The following is a 20733-nucleotide window of genomic DNA, read 5'->3' on the forward strand; positions in this document are numbered from 1 at the left end:
GAGAAATGAGGAAGCCGTGAGTACCAGTGGAAGGACCAAGCCAGGAAGAGGGACTGGAACCATCTCAGAAGCCGTTCCCCTCAGCCTGGAACTTGCCCTGTCTCCTCGCAGATGAGGTAGGAGGCTCAGCACAGGCTGGCGGGAGCAGCCCACAGCAGCAGTGAGGGTCAGTGGGCCTGTGAGTTAAGAAGAAGGTGGCACAGAGCGAGGGTGTCTGGGTCCTGTTTGACTTTTCCATGACTGGGATAAGTGGCCAGGGCTTGGCTAGTTGGAGAGTTACTCGAACCTCAGGTGACAGTTGTAAGGCAGCACATGGTGAAAAAGAGTCCTAGCCTGGGAAAGTCCAAAATCTTGGGTCTGCTTTTCAGTTCACTCACCTATCTCTGTGACATAGCAAAGTCTCTTAACTTCTTTAATTTTCCGATTAGTGGTATAGTTGCAGGAATGAAATAAAACTGGTCCTGATTACTCAGAGATTCATTTACTGATTACTCTTTTTGTGATCTGAATAAAGAGTACAACATCTCTCAAAAGGTAACAATTTGATATTTCAGGAAATTAGAGAAGTTAAGAGACTTTGCTGTATTATGCAGATAGTTGACTGACAGCTGAGCCCAGACCCAAGATTCATTTATAAAACAAAAGAGAAGTACATACTCTGAGGTTTATCCTAAATAAGCTAGTCTAGGTAAGTGGCTGAGCTAGGTTTGCCATGAATCAATCTGCTGAGTATATTTCTTGGTAACTAGTTCATCTTTCCTTAATTCAGTCAACAAATATGATACCAAGTTTAGTAAGATGATGACGGATGTCATGTAATACTCCATCTGGAAGACTGTGTGCTTCTCAGCTTCCCTAACTTTTCTTAATCTACCTTAAGCTTCCCTTCTGAAAGGTTTCTGTCTTTCCTAACAGTCTCTTCTTACCGCCAGCTACCTCTTGTGTTTAAGAATTTAAGGAAGATGAGCTAGGAATCAAGAAATACCCAGAACTGATTCCTGTCACTGGCCCCACCCTGCCACTTGCCCAGAGCTGTGGCATAAATTTTTTTAATAGGCTGAAATAAAGATATGAATAGTATTTTGGTATTAAGCATTGATAAAAGTAAAGGCCATGAGATATACCTGCTCTCACCATGTTAATTTTCTATTATTGGTATTAATAAATTATTACTTACTAACATATTCACAAGAATTGCATCGAGAAAAAAAGCAGCCACAGGCCAAACCTTTTGAATTTCAAATGTTTATATTAATGTATTGTATTCTAGAAAAGTAGAATTGTCTTAAGTAGCTTTGTAATATAAAGTCATCTATCAGCCCATGACACCTATTAGAATCTTTCAACCTTTGTCTCCCACTTTTTTGTTTCTAGACTGAGTGTACTTGGTCTGGTATTTGTGGCATAACTTACAGAACACATAAGAATGATACAGACACTACTTAATGACGACCTAGTACAAGCTTAGATAGCTAAGGTGAAAGCTTCTGTGGCCTTAACATTTTCCTCTTGAAGAATGTATTTGCTGTAATAAAATACAGTGACTACTTGAAATCTATAAACTTATGTGAGGTCTGGATAAATCTGAGCAACTTTCTTTTTTGTGCTCCAGGAACCCATGCACTATATATACAAATAAAGCTTAAGTAAACATCACTGCTGCAATCTGTGTTTTGTTTGATTATATTACGTATTGCCTGATCTTTAAATAATGATGAAAAATAACATAACCATGTTTTAACATAAACCTTGAATGGATATGAACTTAAGGGAAACAGTTTCTTGGATAATTAAACTTTATTGTCTCACCGTGCATTACTTGGGTCTTGTAATATTTTTTAAAACAGTCCTGGGGATTTATTTTTTGAGGCGTCCAAATGAATTATTAGTTCTCAAAAGCCGTAGGATATTCCTGGGTCGATATATCCCCAAAACACTATTTTTAAACTGCTTAGTTTATTTTTCTTAGCATGCTCATCTGCTGCATAATTTTCTTTGCTATGGGTCACATGATTCCTCCCGTCCATAACTCACGCACTTAAAATTCTCACTTCCTGATTGAGCCATCAGATTACGTAAAATGTAAATCAGCCTGAATACCTAACAGCAGGAATTTTAAGGGGGAAAATGCCGTTTTCTTTTCCTGTGTCATTATTAACCCTTAAATATCAGAGTGAGTGTCTGCTCACCTATTTGTATTTGGAAATGAGAGACTGTTAGGGGTTTTTCTTGGCCCTTCCCTTTCAGATTGAATCAGACTTTGCTGCTTTCCTTATAAAAAATAATGTACCAACTAGATAGACGGTGGGAGTGGTATCGTTGCAGGAATGAAACCAAAAGGGTTCCGATGATTGAGAGAGATTCATGTATTTATTAACTCTTTGCATGATCTGAATGAAGAGTACAGCATCTGTCAAAAGGTAACAATCTGATATTTCAGAATTGCAAGTGGCCATTTAGCCTTTCTGCTGCCTGAAAAAAAATGAAAGTAATTTCTAGCAGGCAGGATGACACTTGTTTTATCACGAATCTGACAATCCAGCACATTTTCTCAGAGCAATTTTGAAGTTGTCATAGAAACAGCATGGCATTTGGAGGGTCTTTTTAGTAGTTCTTTAGCTAGAGTTAATTAATTGTATAACTCTGGATGTTTTTCTTTTTACTCCTGTTCGACAAACAAGGGCTATAATTGCTCAAATATGTATTTTGTGTTCTATATTTTTTGGTGACTGTAGTTTAAAGACGTGATGTTTCGTAAGTGGTTTCAGTAAAGGTTATCAATTGATTTCAGATACGTTAAACTTGGGTTTTTAATTTCTTTGTAAAATTGCACTATCGTTGTGGCACCGGGATTTAGTTTTATTTAAGAAGTGAATCTGGGGAGGTATTTGCACAAATTCAGTTGTGGCTTGCTTCCACTGGTTGCAGCTATCCTTTGCTTTGATTTTGGTGTATTTAGAAAAAGAACTGGGGAATGCAGAAGGGGAAATGTGTCAGGCTTACAGGAGAAAATTGTTTCTTTAAAAACGCAAGAGGCAGGCACAACACCAAAAGCATGTTCCAGAAAAGAAATAAATTTGACTTTGTGAAACTTAAGAACGCAGTGCTCTTTGAAACTCTAAAGTATACTTAAATAAATTCTCCCCTAGGAAGATTTGTGGGAACTTTTTATTGGTGGAAAGTAGGTTGGAGCTTCTATTATTAATAGTAAAACTCTGTGGCAGAAATTCTTGCCAATATGGCGGTTGGTGAGAAAGGAATCCCGTTTCTTGGGCAGGGAGAGGGTCAGAAGAAAGAATTGTCTGTGCTGGGTCTGGATGCTGGGACTTAAAAAGTATTAGATATACAGTGCTTTGTGCTTTTTGTTTCCTTGTATAAGTGAACCGAGAGATGTGACACTTCTAAAACGTCTCATGAGTTTTGTGGGTTTAATGCTAATGCCACTATCCTTACTGTTCTGTGAGTATTTGTTCAGCCACGGGTGATTCAAGAGAGTTGGGGTAGCAGCGTGTGCAGCCAGCAGCAGTCCAGGTGCTAATGTACCACTGGTGATGTCAGGAGTTACGAGACAGCGGTTTCAAAACACTGCAGTAAACAAGGTCAAAGTGTCCCGTTTCGCTGGAAGAAAGTTTGTTTTTATGAGCTGGACAGTACATGGATGAAGTAATTTTTCAAAACAAACTTTAAATTTATACATGTATTTTTTTTTTCCTTCTTTGGATTAAAAAAATTGGCCCGTTGAGATTAAATAATGGTTATGTTTTTAAGCAGAATTATGTTTCATATGTTTTTCCAGTCTTTAATTGATTTTCTGTTTTTCACAGAAGAAATGAAAATAACTTCTGATGTAGGGATTCTTAAGTGCAGTTTTAGAGAGCAAGACAGGACCCAGTACTTTCAAAACACGGCAAGTGCAAGTCACAGTCCCTAGTAAGATATTCCTTCTCATTTTGTGCCTTTGACTCTTATTTAGACAGACGTTTAAGTACGAGAAAGCTAATGGCGCAGATTCTGCTGACTGTGTGGCTCTCGTCTTAATGCGTTTTCCAACCTTGAACCTGAGAATGCCAGAGGATTGAGTCTCTGGACATTCATCTGAGCAGATATCTGCTGGCCGCCTGGTTCCTGAGCTAACAAGTGGGCGTCCCAGGCTTGTGTGTGTAGTCACAACAGTGGAGGTGCCACGTGGCACCCAGAGGTCGACTGGGGCTACCGCGGGGCTTCCCGATCCTCACAAGTGTGTCTTCAGTGTCTGAGATGAACTGGGAACTTGGGGCATCTTTAGAAGCGCAGACATTTGGAGTTCCACGGCAAACCTGGATATAAGCACTCACACAGCTTTTAAAGTGAAAGCAAGGACCTTGAGGAAGGAATTGCCGTCATCTCATTCCCGTCCTGCTTACTGGGCTGGGGAACAAAGTAAGTTCTGCTTGTTTCTTTGTTAGTCAGTCTCTCCTGCGTGTTTTTTCTTGCTAACATTATTAGACACCCAATATCTGGCACATGCCAAGCTTTTTCCCCTTCATTGGGAAGTAGGATAGAGTTTATTCAATAACTGATTGCTTCTTTTATCTTTTCCCTCTTCCCATATCTAGTGTGCCGGCTTGCTGTTCAGAGATAGGAAGAGATTGAAATTTATTATCAAGGAGAAAACAAAAGGTGTTTTGTTTTGTTTTGTTTCTAAATGGTCCAAGAACTTTGCCATTAGGTAAATGACTATGACACAGACAAGGCGTTTTGCATGGTGTGACCAGGAGTACCTCCAGCAAAGCAGCCCCAGTTCGCCGCCCTGATTTCCATTTGGAAGGAGGCAGAGTGGGTTTCCCCAGCACTGGTGTTAAGGCAGAGGGTCCTTGTGCAGGAATTGTGCAGAAACTAGGTGGGAAGCTGTCATAGACAAGAGGCTGCAATTTAAACACGCATCAGGAAATGGAAAAGAGCTGTAAGAATATCAGTTATTTAATGATGTTGATCAAAACAAATTTAATATAAAAATGAGATACAACGTATAGAGACCTAACCCTGTCAACAGCAACTAAACTTTCTTTCATGTTAGAAAGTTTTGTGCCATGTAGATTTATGGACAATGTGCTTAATTGCCTCTAGAAAATAATGAAGCGGCTTCGTCACCGCTGTAGAAGATCCTGTGACACTAGCCTAATTCTGACACGTGGCTCCTGTTTCCCATTTTGTTTGTATCTTATGCTGATCCTCTCTCCAGGGATGTGATGTGGATTGATTAACTTGTAATACAAAGTTCTATGGTTTTTGAAGATGCAGAGTAAATAGAGATGAAGAGTGGTTTGTGATTTGTTATTAAACGATCTTCCCTTCTACATTTAGGACTGATTTTTACTGTAGAATTCTTTTTTTATTTTTTTGTTTGTTTGTTTTGTCAACTTGAACAGCAATACTTTGAAGGTAAAAGATGGGAGCACGACTGGAGTGGAACTGGAAAGCAGAAACTAGGGGTCTTCTATGTCTAGTATGGAATATTGTGAATTTAAGGTAGAGCTTCTGTGTCCTGGGAATTCATATTTTATCTCAAAGTGGTGCTGATAGGACTGGAGGTAGCTGTATTTCATTTGAAACATTCCAGCCTCTTTATAGGAATATCTGTGAATTATTAATTCAGCAAACATCTTTAAGTGTCTCCTTTACGTATAGTGTTGTGGTTAGAGCTGTAATTGTTTCACCATTAAATTTACAGAAATTCAGTTTGTAAATGAAAAATTCAGAACAGTTTGAAAGAAGGGCGAATGAGCAGAGTATTACCATCGAAACAGTCTTGTTAAAGATAGTGCCAAGTGAGCAGGACTGTCCCTTCTAAGCTGCCCCTCCTAATTAAAGGGAAAGGTGGCTGCCATCTGTCTTCTTTCATTCAAGGCAGTAGGGGGTCTAGGGTAGAAGGAAGCAACCCCCCCTTTATTTTTCTCCCACTCTTTTTTATAGTCAGCTTTCTCCCTAGTCAGTGACCCAGAAGGTCATTGATGATCTGTCTGTCTCAGAATGAATAGTAACATAAGCATGCTTGGCACTTGCAAAAAAAGAAAGTTTATAACATGCACTGATCCATTTAAAGTTCTGCTTGAATTATGTCTGAGAGTATTGTAATCTCGGTGTTGGTGTCTCTGCCCTGTTTGTTACCAAGGGCACTACTGGCAGGAAAAATGGGCAGTTTTACTTTTATTGATTTTGCTTTTCCATGAAAAAATGTTTACACTCCACTGGGCATCATCAGAAGATGGCAGCACGTGGCTGTGTACAGGAGATGTGGGGACGTGCAGGAGTAGTATTCTGAACCAAAATCAGGGACACCTGTTAATGATGATACATCTATGTCATCTCAGGGGAAAGCGTGAACAAGCATGGCAACAGATGTCCAAGCTACTCAGTGGCGTGCTGCAGCTTTTTGGACCAGTTATTGAAATTAATTCACACTGTTTAGCTTTTGTTAAGCAATAAGCCTTTTAACCTTTTTCTTGTAAGAATACGTTGCAGGAGAATTTAGTTAGTTTGGGGTCATGTCTTAATTGCTTTGGAAATGTAGAATAGTCCCTCCAACAAAATGACTGCATTTTCTTGCCTCAGTTTCCACCTCTCTAAATAGAAGAAATATCTGCTGCTTTTATAAATTATATAAGAGAATATGAAATATTTTCCATCTTTCATAAGAACTGTATTATAACTGAAAAATTCTCAAATCTTCAGTTATGTTGATTTTCAATTTGTATATACCTAAGCAAGGTGTTAACAGTCTTCTAAAGAGATTCAGCTGTTACAAACCTTGTTTAGTTCCCAAGTAGCAGGTATGGACTTCTCAAAACATACTGGTTTTTAGAACTCTCTTTGTGACACAGAAGTGTGGTATTTCTTAAACTCGTAACAATATATTTGGAGAGCTCAAATGTGAAAGTCATGTCTGTAATTTTATTTAGAGCTTTTTTTTTTTCCCCCCAAATTTGTCACCAACTTGCAACGAGATTTCTTGGAAACATAGACGTGTTTATGTTGTTGTGCCTTGAGATGAACATGTGTGGGCTTCTGAAGACACTGAATGTATGACTGGATGATACCTGAAAAGTGGGTCACTTCCTAGTCAGCGAAGGGTACACAGGGCTGAACAGGCAGGGCTTTTTGGCTTTTTCCATGTTTCTGCTTTTGGTGTGTGTGTGTGGACTAATTTTAGATACTCAGCTAGGAACTTGACTGGCTATCCTTTTTAGCATGTGATTTAAATTAATTTGGTTTTACCCATCAGTATTTATTTCAAGGGGACTAAATAAACACATTAAATGAAGCACTTAAGAACATTCTTATTTTGACTATCCACAGCGGTGGGAAATCTCTGTCCTTTGAGGGTAGGAGGAAGCCAGTAGTTAGGTCTCGTGAATATGGTAGGTGATCAAACCACTGATTGAAGTCATTGTTTCATGTTATAAACATGTGCGGAGCCAGCTACTACATTTCATTAGAAGGTACTGTAGATTCAAAAGTGAACGTGGGTCTGGCATTTCAGAAGGACACAGGTTAGTGAGATAAACGACTGTAAAAAGAGGCAGCACTGTAGACTGATGTCTACATCATACTGATGTCTACATGTGCATCAGAGGTGCATATGTGTTGTTAGAGCCCAGAGGGGGTCAAAATAAAAAGACACAGGGCACAGTGGCTCATACCTGTGATCCCAGCACTTTAGGAGGCTGAGGTGGGAGGGTCACTTGAGGCCAAGAGTTCAAGACCAGCCTGGGCAACATAGAGAGATCCCCATCTCTACAAAAATAAAAATAAAAAAATAAGCCACACATGGTGGCATGCGTCTATAGTCCTAGCTACTTGGGAGGCTGAGGCAGGAGGATCACTTGAGCCCGGGAGTTGAAGGCTGCAGTGAGCTATGATCACACCACTGCACTGTAGCCTGAGTGACAGAACAAGATCCCATCTCTGAAAAAAATGGATGAGTGAATTAATTAAATTTCAAAATAGAGAGTTAATGGAAAATGAGAATTGTTGTGTACATGATTTATGAAGTGGCTTACATAATAGAATTTTGGATATGAAAGCCCTGAAAAATAGCTTCCTATTTTAAGGATGAACAGACTGGGATTTATTTCTGAAATTCTATAATTCTCAGTCAGTTGTAAGGCTTTCATTATATAATAGACTTTTTTTTTTAACCAACGGAAGTTGGACCTCTTCAAAATGTGAGGTCCAAAAAGGTTTTGGGTATTGTTTGAATAACTCTCTTCTCCAAAGTAGACTGTTTTTGAAAAATGATTTCTTTCTGACATTTTAAAATTGAATATTTTTGACACACTGAATGCACCGAAGCATTATATGTCATGTTTATTGCCGAGAGTAGCTGTATAGCTTGTGGGAGACAGTTAACTTGGAGCTTTCTTGCATCTGGAAGTATGGGGAGAGAGAAGGCTTCTACACATCTCCTTTCATGTTATATTCTACAGGGAAAAAAATTCTATCCTGTAGACACTAGGTGACTCCCTTATGGATAATTTCATTTAACAATGATTTATGGGTGTTGCTCTATGCCAGGCACTGTTCTAGGAACCGATGCCAAGGCTCAGCTGATGGGCTACAGACATGAAGCCCTGTGCTCCTCAGTGGCACTCTGTAGGTAGATACAGAGCCACCATCTACTGGGTGCTTCTCCTAAGTGTGACAGTGCAGGCTGGCATACAATGCTACCCTCAAAGAGCTTGAAGCTAAGGTTCGCAAGGTTCTGTGCACAGATAAAATTAGAATAAATGCAGAGATGCCATAACAAGATGCCTTAGCAAAAAGAAAAACAAAGAATAAATGCAGAGAGAAAGAGAAATGTATAAAAGGTAGAGAGAGAAACACACCACAAGTTCATAGAAAAGAAAGGTTGTGTGTTTATCTGTGGCTGGGATGCTTAAGAAATGCTTCATGGATAAAGAGCCTTTGAGCCAGACATTGAAAGAAAGGTAATGTTGAACTTGAGGACTTGGAGTATCCTCGTTGAAGGAAACATGAGCTAACGCATAGGTAGGGAAGGGCAATGCCAGGTACAGAGTGGGCAGGAATCGATTTGTAGTTGCTGGGCAATGGTGTGTGTAAATGACTAAGGAGAAGATCAGGTAGCAAAGGTCCTTGGAGGCCAGAACCCAGAGAACCTTGAATGGCATGTAACTAAATGATTTAAACCTAAGTTACTGGGGAGCAATGGAAGAATTTGAGTGGCAAGAGTCCCCGTCCTGAAGAGAGGCCTTGTCCGGGATCAGCATGTGGGTGCCTCTGGACTGTGAAATAGCCAGAGCTGGGAAGCCTTTTAGAGCTGCTGTAGTGGTCCAGGAAGGAGGTGGGGAGGGTCTAGGTGAGGGCAGGCCACTAGATGGAGAAAATGAATTTATGAGATGGGATTTAGGAACTGCCTAGATAATAGGGGTTGGCTGATGGGAAGCAAAATGCCCCAGAGCTTTGAACTCAGGTGCCATTCATTATTTCTATGCCATCTGCCAGGCATTACATAGCTATTATCTCATTTAATCTTCTAATCTTGTGGGTTCATATTTTCATCCTTATATCAGAGACGAGAAAACTAAGGCTCAGAGAAAGTTACCAACTGCTCTAAAATTGTACGGTTAACACGATCTAGAACAGGGACTTCGGTACAGGCCTCCCTGACCCCCAAGCCTGTGTTCTTTCTACTGTACTAGGCCTCGAAGACAGCGGACGTGAGAGTGAAGACAGTCTCTGTCCACTCTGGCATATTCAGCGTAGGTGCTGGTGAGATTCCCACCTTTAGGTGTCCATCAAGTGGCTGGAGACATGGAGCCGAATCTCGAGGACATCGGGAGGATTGAAGGTCTGCATCCTCGTTTATTTATTTAGTAGTTATTTGTTGTGTCTTCATAGACCAGCTTGGCAGCACGAATGCTGAGGTCAACAAGAGAGGTGCGTCCTTCATGGAGCTGCCAGGCTGGGAGGGAGCCCTGATGGCGTGGCTTGAGTGTAAGGCAGGAGGTGTGCAGATTGGCCATAGGAACTTACTGGCCTAACCTTGTCAGGTCAGGGAAGCTCTCTAGAGGCAGATGTGGTTCTCAACATGATACTCAAATGATGAGGACCCAGATAAAAAGTGGGAAAACGGCACATCCCAGGCCATGGAAGTAGCGCGTACTCAGGCAGAGCAAGAGAGGAACACAATGTCTTTAAATCAAAAACCACATGTGGCTGGAATGGAGGGAACAGCGAGGAGATTAGGCTAGAGAGGTGAGCAGGAACCAGAATAAGAAATGCCTTGGAAGCTGTGAGAGGCTTGGAATTCACCTGTGAAGAAGAGAGTAGCCTCATCTGAATTCCTTGCCTCGATCATGGTCTCCAACAGAAGGTTAAATGGCTATGGAGTCTAGAGGTTTTTTCCTTCGGTGTGGGCATCACCTCTTCTGAAAGGATGGTGTAATGGCTAATTGTATGTATCAGTTTGGCAAGGCCACAGTACCCAGATACTTGGTCAAGCACCAGGCTAGATGTCGCTGTGCAGGTATTTTTTTTAGATTGAGGTTTAACATTTATATCAGTAGACTGAGTGAAGCAGATTATCCTTTGTAATGTATGTAGGCTTCATATGTCATCAGTTGAAGGCCTTAAGAGAAAAAGACTGAAGTCCCTAAAGAAGGAACTCTGTCTCCAGACTCCCTTCAGACTCAAGACTGCAACATCAGCGTGGCGCGGTGGCTCACACCTATAATCCCAGCACTTTTGGAGGCTGAGACGGGTGGATCACTTGAGATCAGGAGTTCAAGGCCAGCCTGGCCAACATGGCAAAAACCCATCTCTATTAAAAACACAAAAATTAGCTGGGCGTGGTGGCAGGCGCCTGTAGTCCCAGCTACTTGGGAGGCTGCGGCATGAGAATCACTTGAACCCAGGAGGCAGAGGTTGCAGTGAGCTGAGATGGTGCAACTGCACTCTAGCCTGGGCAACAGAGGGAGACTCTGTCTCAAAAAACAAAAAAAAAGACTGCAACATCAACTCTTCCCTTGGTCACCAGCATGCCCTGAAGATTGTGGATTTGTCAGTCCCTATAATTGCATGAGCTAGTTCCTTAAGGTAAATATCAGTATCTACCCCTACCCCCACCACTCACTCTCTCAATCTCAACCTCTCTCTCAATCTCCGTTTACCTCTCCCTCTCCCCCTATTGGTTCTGTTTCTCTGGAGAACCCTGACTAATGCAGATAGGAAGATAAAGAAATTTAAACTGTTCGACTCCCGTTGATATTAGCAGAAAGCTGCATCAGGCTTCTCTAGGTGTTCTTGGTGTATGTGTATATTGCTTTTTGTATAGATGAGAATAGTGAAGTACAGAAGGGATGTGATGTACCCACAGTCATGCAGAAGGCTGATGGGAGAGCCAAGGAGAAAACTCAGGTTTCAAACCTCTGGTGTAGTTCAGGTGCTTTCTTGCTATTTGGCCCTCATGTTTTTATTAGCAAGGTAATGAAGTTACTGAGTTTGCCGTGCGTAATTATTGGTAATGTTTATGGAATGTTCTCTGTATGTCAGGCACTGTTTTAGTTGCCCTACAGGTGTTAATGATTTTAATCCTTACAGCTACCTAATGAGATAGGGAATAATAGTATCCCATTTTACAGATTTTAAGCAATGAGTCCTGAGTGACAGAGCAGAACTGAAGACTCAGGCAGCCTGTCTGCAGAGGTTGTGCTGTTGACCACTCCACCGCTTCTCAGCTTAATGCCCTGGGCACAGCTTTTCATCTCTCCCTTTGGAACCATTGTCCAGAATATTTATGATGGTAGTGCGCTCTTGGTGGGGCTTGTGTTGAAAGAGAAAATGCTTACAAGTTATTTTTCAAGAGGCCCTTCGATAATGCTTCTTAGCGCCTTGAAAAACAGAAAGCATTCCCATTACAGCAACATTGTAGACCTCCTGCTGGAGTATATTTTTAGCAACTAGACTTTGCTGTCTAGCCTAGTGACATTGGTGGGCATCTGATTTGCCCAGGGTGATACAGGAGTGTGATAAAGTGGTGATATGAGTTGGCTCCTGATTCAGCATTTTGGGGTGTGTTCTGGGGGAGAACATAGCAAACCTCTTTGTGTGTGTCCCTTGGTTCTTTGAGAGAACAGTCATCATAACTCCCATTTATTAGGTCTGTTGTGTGCTAGATGCTGTTTTAAGTGCTTTATAAACATTGTCTCATGGAATCTTCTCAACAGCCCTGAAGGCTGGCATTACCATCCCATTTTACATATAAAGTAAGCAGTGATTAAGGAGTTAAGTCACATTTCCAAAGCAAGTAGCAGAACCAAGGATTAAACCTCATCTGAATGACTCCAAGCCAGTGCTCTTGGTCACTTGGCTGTGTCTATACTGGGTATCTATACTGGAGCTCACCATTCTTCCCCGTAGACTATGAACTCTGTGAGGGCCTTTATTGATTCTCCACCATACTTCGCACCTGCCAAGTACACTACCTGACACATAGTAGGTGCTTAATGCATATACTGTCATGTGTCACTTAACAGTGTGGATAGGCAGTTTTGTCATTGTGTGAACATCATAGAGTGTACATCCATAAACCTAGACGGTATAGCCTACGACATCCCTAGGCGATATGATATGGCCCTGCTGCTCCTAGGCCACAAACCTGTACAGCCTACACTACAGCTGTACTGAATACATTGTAACACAGTGGTAAGTGCTTATATATCTAAGCATACATAAACATAGAAAAAGCAAAGCCGTGCAGTGTGTTACAATGGCTACAGTGTCACTAGGCAATAGGAATTTTCAGCTCCACGTAATCTTACCGGCCCGCCATCATGGATGTGGTACACCATTAACTGAAATGTTATGCTGCACATGACTGTGTACGGAGCGACTAACAGACCCATTGTGTTCTCTGTGATCGCTTCTGAATGACTACAGGACCAGGGCCAAAGAGCACAGACCTGTGAGTGCGTTATGGACTTATGTGGGTTTAGCCCTCACGATAGATATGAGCATATCGTAATGAGTATATCTAGTGTGTGAATGTATATCATAACTTATCCACTTTATGGACATCATAGTTTATCCATTTTAGTGATTCCAGGACATTGTATCTATCTGTGCTTTTTTGTTGTTGTTGTTGTTGAAATGGAGTCTCACTCTGTCACCCAGGCTGGAGTGCAAATGGCACAATCTTGGCTCACTGCAGCCTCTGCCTCCCCAGTTCAAGCCATTCTCCTGCCTCAGCCTCCTGAGTAGCTAGGACTACAGGCACACACTACCACACCTGGCTAATCTTTGTATTTTTAGTAGAGATGGGGTTTCACCATGTTGGCTGGTCTCGAACTCCTAACCTCAAGTGATCTGCCTGCCTCAGCCAAAGTGCTGAGATTACAGGCATAAGCCACCACGTCTGCCCTCTAGCTATGCTTTAAGACAGGTCTCTCAGCCCGGACTGGAGTCGTGTAATACACGGCTTTGTCAGTAGCTCTCCTTCCCGCAAAGAAGTCTTGATAATCTTATACTCATCCCTGCCGTTAGGATTCAGGACCAATCTTTTATAGCCTGTACACCACACTGGTCTAGGACAGCACCTAAGTAATACTCATGCTATAAAATATTCATCAAGTTATATATTTTTTAAAACATCCCCAAAATTATCTTTTTCCTGTACTGAGAAGAATTTCAGGCTCCCCTCTCTCTCACTGCCTCTCTTCACACACACCTACCTTAGTCTGTCACCTATTTCGTAAACATATCTTCTTTAAAAAAAGAAAGAAAAGGCAGTACATGCTTTGTAAACTGAAACTAGATAATTTATATTTGTAGCATTTTTTTCTCCTTGAGGTTAATTTCCTTTGCTTCCCATAACTGGAAACTAATGATTCACTGCCATTATATAAGCTTATTTTTCCTCTTGGAAATAGTAAATTATAAGAGGTTTGACCAAAAAATACACATCAAAATTAGGCAGTATTCGGTGTTTAGCCTCCATCTGCCTTGTCTTCTTGTCTTTAGTTGTGCAAGTAGATGCTGATGATTTCTGGCAGAGCTAAAGTAAATCATGTGAATTTACTTTTTTTCCTCATAAAACAGATGGCATGGTCTAGCTCTGGGCTTGTATGTTTCATGAAGTACATGGGTCTGAGTGCATATTTATTTTGTGAGCCAAGGTTTATGCCTTCTTTTATAATTTTCTTTCACCGAAAATTACCCGGAGAGCTAGAAACTCCGTTTTTGTCAGTGTAAGAAGCTTTAGAATCCGTATCCAGACTAAGGCCACGGAACAATGTAGATTCACTCAGTGAAAACTCACTAGCGGCCTTCTTTGTACTAGACTGTCACCTTTGCTTGGCTTTGAGAAGCTTCAGACTAGGGCAGTTTATGTTTGGGAATGGCCAGTCAAAATAGCAAGACAGACATAGGCAAGGATGTAATTTTTTTAAAATTTAAGAAGGGAATGGTGGAGCATGAATCAAAACAGAAGGTACTCTTACCTTCTTGGAACTATAAAATAAATACATTTGAAAAAGGCACCCTCTCAACTTTCCGAGAGTCAGAATTTTTGCTGCCACCCCTCATTTTGAATCTATTCTGAATTTTTTATTCTTTTTTTAGTAAGGAGGAAGAAAAATTTCTCCTGAAGAATTCATTGGAAATTAAAATTGACTTGCGTATTTTGTATTCTTTGGAATGTGATGAAGACTGATTTGAAAGGGCAGTGCTGGATTTGGTCAGGCAAAGGAAAGGAAGACGGTTACATGCAGTCATCCTGCCTAGCTCATCCCCGCCACGATGGAGAAGTGGGGTTGCTTTCGTTGTACTTTTTTCATTTCTTTTCTTGCCAAGCCCAGTGGCTTCTGTTATAACATGTGGCAACTTCTCCCTTGGAGACTGACTCAGTCCAAGTTACCATAATATTTAGGACCAGCTACAAAGACGTTTCTTCCCCTAAACCTGTGCCAAATCTAAATCAAACTATCTTCTCCTCCTTAGCCATTCAAATAGCTCCAGCTCTTATATAAAAATACGAGAAATACATAGGCCTCTTTTTGTTTTACTCCTGTTCAAACAGATAAACAAGGCACATCATGCCTAGTGTTGCTTTGAGCTCAATCACTTCCTCCTAAAACAGTCTTATACTATGTTGATTTTAAGAATTGCAAGTTAGGTGTTCAGGAAGGAAGCAGACATATTCTGAGAGCACAGTCATTGTCTATGGTCTCAGAATATGTTTGCTTCCTTCTAGAACATCTGAGTTCTAGAAACTGCGTACAATAAACTGCTGTCAATGCTGCTGGAGGAAGGAAGAGTAATTCTGACATCACTGGCCTTCAACAGGTGTGGCTCTGAGCTTCTGGGCCTCAGAAGCCCTGACCTCTAGAGGCTGGGGGTCAGCAGGGCAGGGAGGTGATCTCGTCGTGGATGGCCACAGGTCATCCACCTGCCAAACAGTTAACCCTGAACAAGTCACCTCAATTTATTTTGCTTTTAAAAAAGAAAGTCAGCAAAATAGAAAAAAAAAAAAAAAAAAGATTCTTCATAAATAAATGTGTTCTGATCTGTAAATACCCTGGTCATTTCCCCCTTGGCATTTGATATACATAGTGTAGGCATATTTTAGTCATCCTTGCTCAAGTAATTATATTCCATAACCAACTTTATTAGCATAAATTAACTTCCTCATATTTTTAGCAAGAGTTACTTTCCTTCATTGCTTAGCTTATTGTTTTGAAATATGAATTACTTCCAGCACAGTTCATTTTTGTGGATGGCATTTCTGTCTTTTTAATTTATAATTATTTGACATATACAAAAGATGGTATGTAATATACAAGTAAACTCTAAAGCACAATTTTAAAGGTGCTGCAGTGAACCACCATCCAACTTAAGAACTGGCTCATTACAAATGAGCTCTCTCTAAGCATCTTATTCCTAGCATTTTCCTGCTTTCCCACTATTCTGAAATTTGTATTCATAATTCTCCTGATTTTTAAACAAACATATTTTTATCACAGTGTAATGAGTAAATGTGTGTTGCTAAAGGCATTTTGAGACATATAAAAATACTATCGGACTATGCACGGTCTTTTTGGAACTTGAGTTTTTCCTCCATATTATATTTGCAAAATTCACCCATGTTTTCAGGTATAGCTACAGTTCCTTCATATTGCCAGAATATTCTAGTATGTAAATATATCATAATTTATCCACTATCGTGTTTATTGAAGGGGGGTGGGAAACAAGGAGCTCTCTTTTCAGACATGTTGAGTCTGAGATCTCTATTAGAAATCCATTGGAAGTGATGACAGGCAGGCGGATGCTGTAATTCAGGAGAGAGGTCTGAGATGGAACTAACAGCGTGGAGATGGCATCTAAAGCATTGTTTTCCTGACTGTTCTTAGAATGATGGGCTACTTAGCCCATCAGCTGAGATTTTTGTGTTAACATTTTTTTTTTTAATTTCTTAAAGGTCTACCTGGTGTTTTTTGTTTGTTTGCTTTTTCCCAAATCTGCCTGATCACTTTGCTGAGGTGTGACTCGTAAGGGAGTAAACGAGGAGAGTATGAGCTTCAGAGAAAATGGGGGGAAGTATTTTGCCAGCCCTCATGGAATTTTGTGAGATCCAAATGAAATGCTAGATGCAAATTTGCTTTGTAAACTGAAAAAAGTTATGCACTTAATTATTATATTTGATGATGGTACCTTGTTGGGTTCTGCTTAATACCTCATATTCACTGAGTGCTTACTTCATCTGTATTAACACATCTCATCTTTATAACAATCTGTGAGAAGCAGGTAGTGTAGATTCATATTTTACAGAGGAAACTACAGCTTATAAATGGTAGACCCAGGATTTGAATTCATAGAGTCTGCTTCTAGAAGCTGTGTTCTTAGCTCCAGTGCTATACTGTCATACTGATTTCCTGCCTACCTTCTCTCCTTCCTTCCTTCCTTCCTTCCTTCCTTCCTTCCTTCCTTCCTTCCTTCCTTCTCTCCTTCCTTGCTTCCTTCCTTTCCTTCCTTTTTTTTTTTTTTTGAGACAGGGTCTCACTCTGTCACCCAGGCTGGGGTGCAGTGGCTGAGAATAGCTCACTGTGGCCTTGACCTCCTGGGCTCAAGTGATCCTCCTGCTTCAATTTCCTGAATTACTGGGACTACAGGCACATTCCACCATGCCTGGCTAATTTTTAAATGTTTTGTAGAGATGGGGTCTCCCTGTGTTACCCAGGCTAGTCTCAAACTCCTGGACTCAAGTGATCCTCCCAAAGTGCTGAGATTACAGGTGTGAGCCACCACACCTGGCCATACTGTCCTTCTTTAAATGACAGGTTTCTTCCCACTCCTTCAGCTTCAAGAGTACAAACATTTTAGGATCACATTGCAACATGTCCACCTTGAACCCAGCTACAAAAATCCTACCCCAGGCAATGGGCCCCCAGCAAAGGGTTGTGTGTGCTGACCTAGTTTCACCACCGAACCCAGCCCCAGACCTCACAGGGCACTGCTCACCTGCCAAGTGCCCACTCCGTGCTTGTTGAAAATGGTGTCTTGATTTCAGTTATTTGCCTGAAGCCACCCAATAAGTCAGTAGTGGGCCAGAGAATAGAAACCAAGTCTCCTGCCTTTCAAGTGTCACGTTTGTTCTGTGTTAATAAACTATATACCTCCAGGGGATCTGGCAGAAATTTGAAAGTGCTTAATTTTACTGCAGTAAATACTTAAGAATCCTTTTTAAAGGAAGTCAAGCCCCAGCCAGGGAAAACGCCACCTGCTCTGAGGGCCTTTGACAAACTGACATGGGCACTAGGACTAGGTCATGGATCATTGGCCCTTGATTCTGTCTCCCACTGAGCATCCCAAAGGGGTTGAGACCTCTGCTGGAGCCACTAGGCTTCAGCCGGACCTGGAAATGTTCTCAGAAATGAAACTGGAATGCATGATGTCCTGGATTCATCAGGTCACAGCTGACTGCCATCAGGAGGTGTGACGGAGAAGGTTCCATTTATGCAACACTGTGGTGATACAGGTCAGGACCCAGGGGAATTAGCTCAGCCATCTGAATTGGCACCTCTCTGCTTTTCTCGCTGAGTGACAGGTGCTTTGCAGTTGGCTTCAGATGTTTGTGAATGTGCTGTGTTTCCTAAAGCCATGTCAGTCAGGAAGAAGATGTAGGCATTCAGGAGGTGGGAGAAGAAAATCTGAATTAGAAACAACTTGAGGATGGAGAACACAGGGAGGGATGGGTTTTTGTCATCAGAAGAACACCAGGCAGATTTTAGTCCCTCCGCTAATAATACCATTTGAAAAATTGATGGAGAAATGTAACTGGAAGGTTTCGGCAAGACGAAAGCTGCATCTCCAAGGCTGGACTCTGTGTGTTCAGGTGAGAACTGGGTGTGAGTGTAATTATCAGAAGGGAGGGTTGTCACAGGAGGTGCACGATATGGAGTCACAAGGGGATGCATTATTTCCGTGAGTTCTCACAGTTCCCAGGGCAGCCACAGATGGTAGTAGTTTATGTCTGTCTGTCTGGACAGAAGGGGCAGTAGGCAGCTGTGGCAAGAAAAATGGACCAAATGAGGGCTGCACTCAGCAGGTTAAATTTGCTGTCAGTAAGTGTTCCTAGGTGAGACGCTTCAAAACTAGAATGCTCTGCTGGGACTTTTCTTCCCCTTAGAAAAGTTCTTTGGACCAGGCGCAGTGGCTCATGCCTATAATCCCAGCACTTTGGGAGGCCGAGGCGGGCAGATCACCTGAGGTCAGGAGTTTGAGACCAGCCTGGCCAACATGGCAAAACTCCATCTACTAAAAATACAAAAATTACTCACGCCTGTAATCCCAGCACCTTCGGAGGCTGAGGCTGGCAGATCACAAGATCAGGAGATTGAGACCATCCTGGCTAACACGGTGAAACCCCTTCTCTACTAAAAATACAAAAAAACTAGCCAGGCGAGGTGGCGGGCGCCTGTAGTCCCAGCTACTCGGGAAGCTGAGGCAGGAGAATGGCGTGAACCCGGGAGGCGGAGTTTAAGGTGAGCTGAGATCCGGCCACTGCACTCCAGCCTGGGCGACTGAGCGAGACTCTGTCTCAAAAAGCCGGGCGTGGTGGTGGGCGCCTGTAATCCCAGCTACTTGGGAGGCTGAGGCAGGAGAATCACTTAAATCTGGGAGATGGAGGTTGCAGTGAGCTGAGATCGTGCCACTGTACTCCAGCCTGGGCAACAGAGTGAGACTCCATCTCCAAAAAAAAAAAAAAAAAAAAAAGAAGGTTCTTTGTTCATACTTTCTCTGCGCTGCTGCCAGTAACTCTGGTGCTGTTTTCTGCAGCCTGTGTCGGTGGCTGGGACTTTCTCAACGGCAAGGCAGGCCGTGCATGAGGCCTCTAGGACCCAGGGTTGCCTCCCAATGCCGACGGCCCTGCGCTGTGTGAGCTTCGGCAAGCCAGTTCCGCTCGCTTCACCTCAGGTTCCTTGTTCCTATGTGCACACGTTGCTTGTTTGGAGGATTAATTAATGACAGGGAATGTAAAGTGCGGTTGGTTTTGCTGGGGAAAGAGCAGGGAAGTGGAGACCTAGGCAACGTGATGTCACCTCTCTGATGAACTCCAAGGCCTCTGTCAACACCGGTGCCCTTGTCCTGACATTGTGGGGTTTGTGGCATGATTGGAGAGACCTCGCGTGCTCTCTGGGCAGCCCTTGTTAGTGCCGCCCGACTAGCTGGGAGATCCAGAGTTTCATGAGAACCCTCCCTCAGTGACAAAATCCGCCTTCCTCACTGTCAGGCTCAGGTTGTCCTGTGCCCCCACTGAGCCTGCTCATTATTGATTAATGAACTTGTAAAATGAGAAGTATTGTTTTACCAGAAGCTACATGTTTATGTGGGTGGTAAAAATGAGAAGAGTTGCTTGAGAACTGGTTCTCCTTTCCATGACTATATCCAAAGTTCAAATCTGGGCTTTGTGGTTATAAGACATGTTGAGTGAATAAAAATGAAGGAAATGCTGGGCATTTATCACATTTTTTTTGAGACAGGGTCTTACTCTGTCACCCAGGCTGCAGTGCAGTGGCACGATCTCGGCTCACTGCAGTCTCCACCTCCCAGGTTCAAGTGATTCTCGTGCTTCAGTCTTCCAAATAGCTGAGATCACAGGCATGGGTCACCACACCAAGCTAATTTTTGTATTTTTTGTAGAGACAAGCTTTCGCCATGTTGGTCAGGCTGGTCTCGAACTCCTGGCCTCAAGCGATCCATCCGCCTTGGCCTCCCAAAGTGCTTACAGGCATGAGCTGCTGCGCCTGGCCTTTCACAATTCTTAAACTGTTGACTTACAGAAACATAGACCTGTATGAATACAGAGATCACCTGAGAGGTCTGTCACAGAACTACCTGCTGTCATGGGTGATGTACAGATAAAAATGTGGAAGATCTAGAAACTAGTCATTTCATTCGTAATCTCTGCCGTAAGTAAACATTTTAGTTTAATGTTAAAAGGTCACTCAGGGTTATTATGAGATTTGATGAACTCATGGCTACAAGGAACCTTTAACTGTATGAATGAAAGATGAAACTGCAAAGGCACTCCTATTCACTACAACCAGTGCAGTGGCTGTTTCTGCCTTTCTTTTCTTTCCCTCCTCCCTTCCTTTTTCTTCTGTTTTTTTCTGGCACCTTCCTCTCACTTTCCTCTCCCTTCTACCTTATTTTTTTCTTCCTTTCCTTCTCCTTCCTCTC

The 20733-nt window shown here is 42.1% G+C and overlaps 1 long non-coding RNA gene across 50 annotated transcripts in view; it reads left to right on the forward strand.

Moving 5' to 3' along the window:
- Positions 1–20733, forward strand: part of LOC126949729 (uncharacterized) — a 201003-nt gene that overhangs the window by 160941 nt on the left and 19329 nt on the right. For 49 of the 50 annotated variants that reach the window (XR_007723927.1, XR_007723926.1, XR_007723924.1 and 46 more), the window contains exon 5: positions 1–20733. This exon is cut by the window's right edge and continues 16094 nt beyond it. This is a non-coding gene — a long non-coding RNA (uncharacterized LOC126949729). The other variant, XR_007723908.1, reaches the window with a different exon arrangement.

This window comes from Macaca thibetana, chromosome 3 (assembly GCF_024542745.1).
Source record: "Macaca thibetana thibetana isolate TM-01 chromosome 3, ASM2454274v1, whole genome shotgun sequence".
Taxonomy (NCBI): Eukaryota; Metazoa; Chordata; class Mammalia; order Primates; family Cercopithecidae; genus Macaca; species Macaca thibetana.